This window comes from Gobio gobio, assembly GCF_949357685.1.
Source record: "Gobio gobio genome assembly, chromosome: 4".
Taxonomy (NCBI): domain Eukaryota; kingdom Metazoa; phylum Chordata; class Actinopteri; order Cypriniformes; family Gobionidae; genus Gobio; species Gobio gobio.
In genome coordinates this window covers 42,731,167-42,738,854 of record NC_137100.1, presented here as the reverse complement: position 1 = coordinate 42,738,854, position 7,688 = coordinate 42,731,167, and the positions used below count along the sequence as shown (strand labels likewise).

At 36.9% G+C, this 7,688-nt stretch overlaps 1 long non-coding RNA gene across 1 annotated transcript; it reads right to left on the bottom strand.

Moving 5' to 3' along the window:
* Nucleotides 1-2,003: 2,003 nt before the first annotated feature.
* Nucleotides 2,004-7,575, bottom strand: LOC307125745. Its single transcript, XR_013816417.1, has 5 exons — nucleotides 7,035-7,575; nucleotides 6,741-6,833; nucleotides 5,930-5,979; nucleotides 4,687-4,791; nucleotides 2,004-2,088 (listed from the first exon to the last, which is right to left on the bottom strand). It is a non-coding gene; the product is annotated as an uncharacterized lncRNA (long non-coding RNA).
* Nucleotides 7,576-7,688: the final 113 nt, after the last annotated feature.

The window sequence follows — 7,688 nt, the reverse complement described above, 5'->3', positions numbered from 1 at the left end:
ATTTATTTATTTGCTTGCAGTGTATATTTTTCCATTCCTATTCTGTCTCTTTTCGTATATGCATATTATAGATTGGGCTACTTTATTTTACTGGGGGAAAAAAGTGTATGTTTGCTGATACTGAATTTATGAATAATTTTGTAACAATTCTCTATTCGTTCACTAGCAAAAACACAGTTGAAGTGTTTTTTGTCTGTATGTGTATAAAACTTGCACGTGAGAGAAATACCTCAGATTCTCCAGTCCCATCTGACAGTGATTAAAAACATACCATGCCCTTACGTAAGGCCCAGACAACACTCAAGCCTTGAGGCTCCTACCACCTGCATTTTACATAATCCTCCATCCCATTTCTCTCGGATCATGACGACAATGGGTAATTGCACACTGGATAGATTTTCACCTCGTCCGAACCCGCACGTAATTCTTTACGTTATTGACAGCCATCACCTTGTAAACCCCACAGTGCTCTGTCATTTAATGAGATTATGGGTTGTACATTTGTTCTAATCTGATCTTGATTATCACAAATGTGGGCTTTTGGGATAAGTAACCATATTGATGTTGGAAACGTTCTTACACTGTCCCTTTCCTGTCTCTCGAACAAAATCACTTGTGTTATTGCATGTAAAGTGTCTGTCAAAGATTTCAGCTGTTCAGAATTAAATTGCCTTGTCCTGGTCAAAGGTTCAAAGTCAAAACCATGACCATCATCTGTCAGTTTTCAGAGCCAAAAAGAAAAATGTTTTCTCATAGTAAACAGACAACACAATGATAACAAAAATACAACACACAAATGAAGTCACAAACAGATGCGCATTGAGAAAGCAAACACGTCAGTGTTACAAGAGAGAAACTGAAGCCAGGATGGAAAAAGATAAGGACTCGTTTATCTTCTTTAACACCGACTTTGGAGCTCCCCACTTCAAACAGGGTACATATTATTGATTTACACCCTTTCATCAATCTTTCTGCACACCTCTCAGACCTTCGTGGAATATCCTGCTCTCATCTTCCCTTGAGCTTTTGTATGTTCTCGTGCTAAATTCACCATGCAATCTGCTAAATCTGCCATAAAAAACATAGTGAAACGTTCACATTATTATTACTGCCATAAGTGTGCAGATGAAGTCACTGACCTTACACTGATGGGCAGTAAAACTGACACTGCTTTCAATTGCAGTTGTCATCATAAATGACACAAACACTTCAGCTTCTGCTTCGATCATCAGGAAATCTGGGAAATTTTGATAGTGTGTGGTAAGGAGACTGTAACATCCCACCTTCTTTTGTTTGCCACAAAGTTCTCTTCATCATTTTGATTTCCAGTGGTCTGATTCTCTAAGTACTTCCTGACATGCACTAGACTCTGAATGACTACTGCAGAAATATGGTTAAGTCCATAAAAGTTTTCAGTTTAGGCCAGAGTAAAGTTTTTGCAGATAATTATTAACTAAAGTAAATAATTATTCCTATTACACAGATGGTATTCATGGAACAGGTTTATGTGTCTGCACTGTTAGACATTTTATTGTATTTTTGCGGTAACTTACTGGCAGCACTATTGCCAGTAAGTTACTGTAATTGCCCCTTTACAGTAGCTTACCTGTAAATGTGTTTTACAGTATGATGCCCTTACCGTAATTTAATTTTACAGTATGATGCCCTTACCGTAATTTAATTTTACAGTATGATGCCCTTACCGCAATTTCATTTTACAGTATGATGCCCTTACCGCAATTTATTTTTACAGTATAATAATTTTTACAGTAATTTTACTGTAATTTATTTTACAAAATATGCATATGTTAATATATTATTACTTTATTTTGAATATTTTACATGAATGCAATAAAATAAATAATACATTTAATAAATTCCAAATAAGAGACTTGAGTCCATGTACATCAGTATATTTTTTTATTCACCGTCACAATCAATTACAAAAAACAGAAAAAAAAATAGAGAACTGAATTCATTACAACAAATCAAAGCAGAGATCATGACGATATGGCAACAAAAAGTATGAACAAAATACCCCAGTTGGTCTTGGCTGGCCTCCCTACTGGTAAACTACTGATGGCTGATCTGAAACAAAACAGAGGGAAAATGTGTGAGAAATGGTTTATCTCATCTAAATTTGTTCATGGACAGATGAGGTAACAACTTGTGCAACAGCAGTTATTCATAGTTATACTTGTTATATTATTATTATTCATAGTTATACTTATATTATATATCTCTATCCCGAGGACAAGCATGCGCGCTCTGGAGATTATCATGTGAAACGCAACAATACCCAATCAGAAAGCAAGCTGCTGACGGAAGACACCTCCCTCCAGCTCACGCTGGAACATGTAAAGGCCATGTTCACACCATCTCCATTACTTCATCTAAACATTTTCCTTTTCCCCCCCGCAAATTTTCTTTAAAAAGCATTCCATACACTATCAGGGTATATACAGAAATTCTTAAGTTGAATTTAATACCTTTTACTACCTTTTTTAATACCTTCAAAATATGTTTTAATACCAGCGCGACTTCAAGCTGCAACTATAGTAGCGTAAATGAAATATCTTTCCAAATGGAATAACATATTGCATCACAATGTAACGAGGTCATTTTAACTTAACATCAACTGCCCACAGAGATGAGAATAGAAATAAAGACAGAAGAGGAAGGAGACATCTTCTTCATAGTTCGTGCAGTGTACAGAGGGAAACAAGAGCAATTTTCACGGCGCAATATAGATTTTTTTTCTTTTTCGTTTTAAATCATGAAGGCGAGTCAGTGGATATCACACAAAAACGTAATGTGTGCGAGAGTCGGTGAAGTCTCAAACCTGGTCAATTATTCACTACTGAAAGTGAACGTAAAATCTGACAAGCTTTCGGCGCATATTCTCACAGAGACAAGAGATATCTCTTTATTTATATAAATCTGCTTTAACATATGCTGATAACGTATAGCCTATAACTGTCTGAATTTATATTCTTAATATTTCTCTTTTGGCCCATATTGTGAAACAAATTAGAAGAGAAGTATAGGCCCATTTCGTGTTAAACAAGTTTTTTTTAAATAAAGCTGCTCTTACTTTCTGATAATACTGATATTATTGTAGTGTTCTGACATATTATAGACTGATAATCATTTTAATTATAGGCCTATAATTCCTTGTTTAATTGTGCAAAATGTATTTAAATAATGAGGAGTAAGCTAATCTATCTATTCTTTTATTATGCAACATGTCGGTTGTGCATTGATGCATTATGAAATTATCACGGGGGCAAATTAAATGTATTATCAATTTAATAATAAAAGTAGGCCTACCCTAATAATAATAATAATAATCATTTATATACATAAATAGTAAATGCTAAATCTTCACTCATACAGTGAGCAGACAAGTCGCGCTCGACGATCCGAGCCATGGTGTGAGCATAAAAACCGTGAGCTTTGGCTTTACATCGCATGCGATCTACTCGTACAGTGTGAGTAGATAACCTTGCTGAAATCGCACAGAAATCGCACAGTGTATGCCAAGCTTTAAGCAACTTGCATATTTCGAAACAGCTCTTCAATGCCATAGATTCAAATTGAAAGAGTGGTGTTTAGTTGCAAGGTCTAAACACCACAGCACCTCAGCTCGCAATGTAGCGGTGGTGATAGGGCATAGCGTCTGCTGTCTGACGTCTGTCACGCACCTGTTGATGAAGCTGCTAGACTAACGTTAGGCTACTGGCAGTGGTTTGAATCGGGAGAGCAGTCGGGGTTGAGGGCAAAGCAGTGGAGTTTGAGGTCGTTGATGCATCTGTAGCGCAGAACATTGATATGGGAAGCTGCTCGCTACGTCCGCTCATCCTAGCTTGGTGGCTATTTGATTACATATGCGATTTGACGCCATTCACCCCCACCCAGGTTATATTAATTGTCTTCTTGCAGACGTGGCAATAAGCCTCGTGGCTGTTGCAAACTTCTGGCCTAAGCCAGACTTTAAATCGTGAGTCCTCCAGCCAGAGGTCCGAAAACTTGCATTTCCCCATGCTTTACTTACTGAATGGAAGCGAGCTCACGTACATGTTTGTCAGCAAGCCAGCAGCGGACCCAGTTTGTTTCAGCGCGCACGAACGAACACCACCTCACACGATATCGCGCAGGTCCTACTCTAAACATATAAATAAATCCACGCGAATTTTAGAAAAAAAAGGCCTGTACTTAACACAAATTGAAAATGTATCTAAAAACAATTGGGCTCGAAAATGTAATACCTCGTCAGATGACGTTTAGTACTTTTTACTACTTTTTAATGCCCTTAATTTTGGCTAATTTCATTTACTACCTTTTACAACCCCGCGGACACCCTGACTATAAGAGCAATTTCATGATATGATATACTTCATATCACCTGTGGTGTGGTAGGCAAACGTCACCTCCTGCTCAACTGACATCTTATGCTGCCTTCACGTGCAATAGGAATTACTGAACTAGTTTCCTAGTTAAAAAATTGGACATGAACGCCCTCTCAAGTCAAAATCTGAATGTGATGAGCTCGTAATCACAACTTCAGAAGTGGGAAGTAGGAAATTTCTAGCACATGAAGGCAGCATAAGACGAGGTTGGCTGAAAATTAAAAGATAAAAGTCTCTCAGAAATTGCAAATAATTAAATACTTGCACCTGTACATACTTGCCTGATTAGTTTTTAGTTCAGGTTTTAGTTGTAGTCCAGCTTTGTCCGTTTCTCCGTCTATTCCTCAGTCTCTCTGTTTTCTGGTCACTGGTTGGATATGATCTGCATATAAAATAATGTATACATATTTTGGTAACACTTTACAATAAGGTTGTATTAGCTAACATTAGTTAAAGGGTTAGTTCACCCAAAAATGAAAATTCTGTCATTAATTACTCACCCTCATGTCGTTGGACACCCGTAAGACCTCCGTTCATATTCGGAACACAAATGAAGATATTTTAGTTGAAAGCTGATGGCTGAGAAAGGCCTCAGATAGGCCTCCATTGGCATTCAGTACATTGACACTTCCAAGATCCATGAAAGGCTCTTAAAACGTCGTTACAAAGTCTATCTCACCACAGTCGCTCTACAATAATTTTACGATGCGACGACAATAGTTTTTGTGCGCAAAAAAAAATCTAAATAACATCTTTATCCAACTTGTTCTCGACTTCCGTGTATGCCTCCACGACGCATGCGCGAGAATATGACGCAGATCCGGCGTTCGAGATGGACTTTGTAACAACGTTTTAAGTGCCTTTCATGGATATTGGAAGTGTCAATGTACTGAATGCCAATGGAGGCCTATCTGAAGCCTTTCTCAGCATCAGCTTTCAACTAAAATATCTTCATTTGTGTTCCGAATATGAACGGAGGACTTACGGGTGTCCAACGACATGAGGGTGAGTAATTAATGACAGAATTTTCATTTTTGGGTGAACTAACCCTTTAATGCATTAGTTAACATGAACTAACCATGAACAACACCTCTGTTCAGCATTAGTTAATCTTTGTTAACGTTAGTTCATAAAAATCCAGCTGTTCATATTAGTTCACAGTGCATTAACTAATGTTAGCAAGGTTTTAATAATGCATTAGTAAATGTTGAAATTAACATTAACAAAGATAAATAAATGCTTTATAAGTGCAGTTCATTATTAGTTCATGTTAACTAATGTAGTTAACTAATGAACCGTATTGTAAAGTGTTACACAAATTTTTAAGTGCATACAATGAATCATTTTTAATTACTTTGTCATGTTATGCAGTGACATATCCCACATGAGACTAAACAGTCACAACAAGATAACAAATAGATGCCAAGTAGGAAATGTAGGCAACAAGTATTTTTGAAATAATAAAATGTTATGCATTAAAAGACGTTAATCACATAATGTTAGTCAAAATATATACTTACAAAGCCAAAGATGCTCAGTGCTGTGGCTCTTTCTGGGGTGTTGTTAGCTCCTGTTGACACAAGAGAGAAAAAGAAGAAATTTTCATTAATGTTTATTGACTATAATGGTGCCTAAATGTTATGCACATGATAATTCACAGATATAGGATGACTGCTAGATTGACCACTTACACAATCAAATGACTATCAACACTGAAAAAAGAGAGAAGACAATAATAGAGCCTACAGTGGCATGTAAAAATGAATTCATATGAAATAATATAATAAATAAGAAGCCACAATGAACATACTTGAACTAATTATTATTTTACTTGAATATATATTAATCCTCTGGTGTATACACTGGCGTAAATGTTCTATTTTCGAGAGAGAGAGAGAGAGAGAGAGAGAGAGAGAGAGAGAGAGAGAGAGAGAGAGAGAGAGAGAGAGAGAGAGAGAGAGAGACAGCCTTTTTTGACACCGCTCAGGCGCTAACGTTACTTCAAATGGCGTCACACACATTTAACTGTCAACGAAAATATGTAACTATAACTGGCCGTGAAAAGACGGAAACCATTGTTCGCGTAAATACAACATTTGGTAAATAATGTACAATGCAGGTAACAGTTAGTCAATTGTATGCAAATTGAATGGGTTATGAAAGCGGTTCTTGAGGAAAACGAACAGTTCCCCGAGACTGTCATATAGTAATAGCAATTCGATATTATTATTTACTTTCTTCATGTATGTAGCTATATTTAATGGATATTGGTTTACGTTTTAAAAGTATCAAAGACATTTGTGACAAATTTGTCAAATAAAAACTTCTTACCTCAGGAAAGCTCGCAGCTGGTGTCTGGCGATCCGATCCACAGGCAGGGACGTCCGTTATGCGCGCACTCGACACAAACCTCATTTGCGCGGGCTTGGCACGCGAGTAAACAATTTAAATTGTGTGAGGTGTAAGCAAAGTTTATAAATATATATTTTAAACATTTAAAAATTACATTTATATCACCACACTTGTACTGGTATTACTCTGGCATTAAAATAATAATAAATAAAATAAAATGACGGATCATGAGATATAAAATGCTAACAGTAGGTGTGTGTGTGTGTAGCCTACCGTTAGCATTTCATGATCCGTTAGCATCTCATGATCCGTCATTTTATTTTGCAACGTACAGTTATAGCCGAAAAATAAACAAGTAATGAAACTTCACTTTGCCCTCAGCCAAAACGATTTGCCAGGGAACAAATTATAGATCCATGAGAGCAAATATGGGCCGTTAAATCTCCACAAGACTAATTATAGCTGGAGACGCCACAGAGACATCAGAGCCAGCGGCAGACGTCAGAAGGACTAGCCGAGGAAAGTCTACTCTCGCCGGGTAAACAAGCGCTGAACGCCGCTGACTCACTGGAGCTCACATCTCCGAAAACACCAGATAAAATGTTAAAATAGGCACTCTTCTTATAAATAAACCACAGATTTGAGCTTTAAACAACTACATTACCGACTGAAAAAGTCTTAAAACTACGTTTTGTCACACATTAACAGTTTTAACACAAAAAGACGTGTAAACACAGCCCATGTCAGTCATTTCTCAACGAGACGAGCCGCTGGCAGAAGCTCCTCCTATGAGGCGAATTCGAAATACATTTATAACACTAATACTTTACTCTATTTATTCTATACTCTATTTTTTCCTCTTTTTGAAAGTTGTGAAATCACTATTTTGGAGTTTTTCTTTTGCTATTTGAGCAAATGGGCACACAA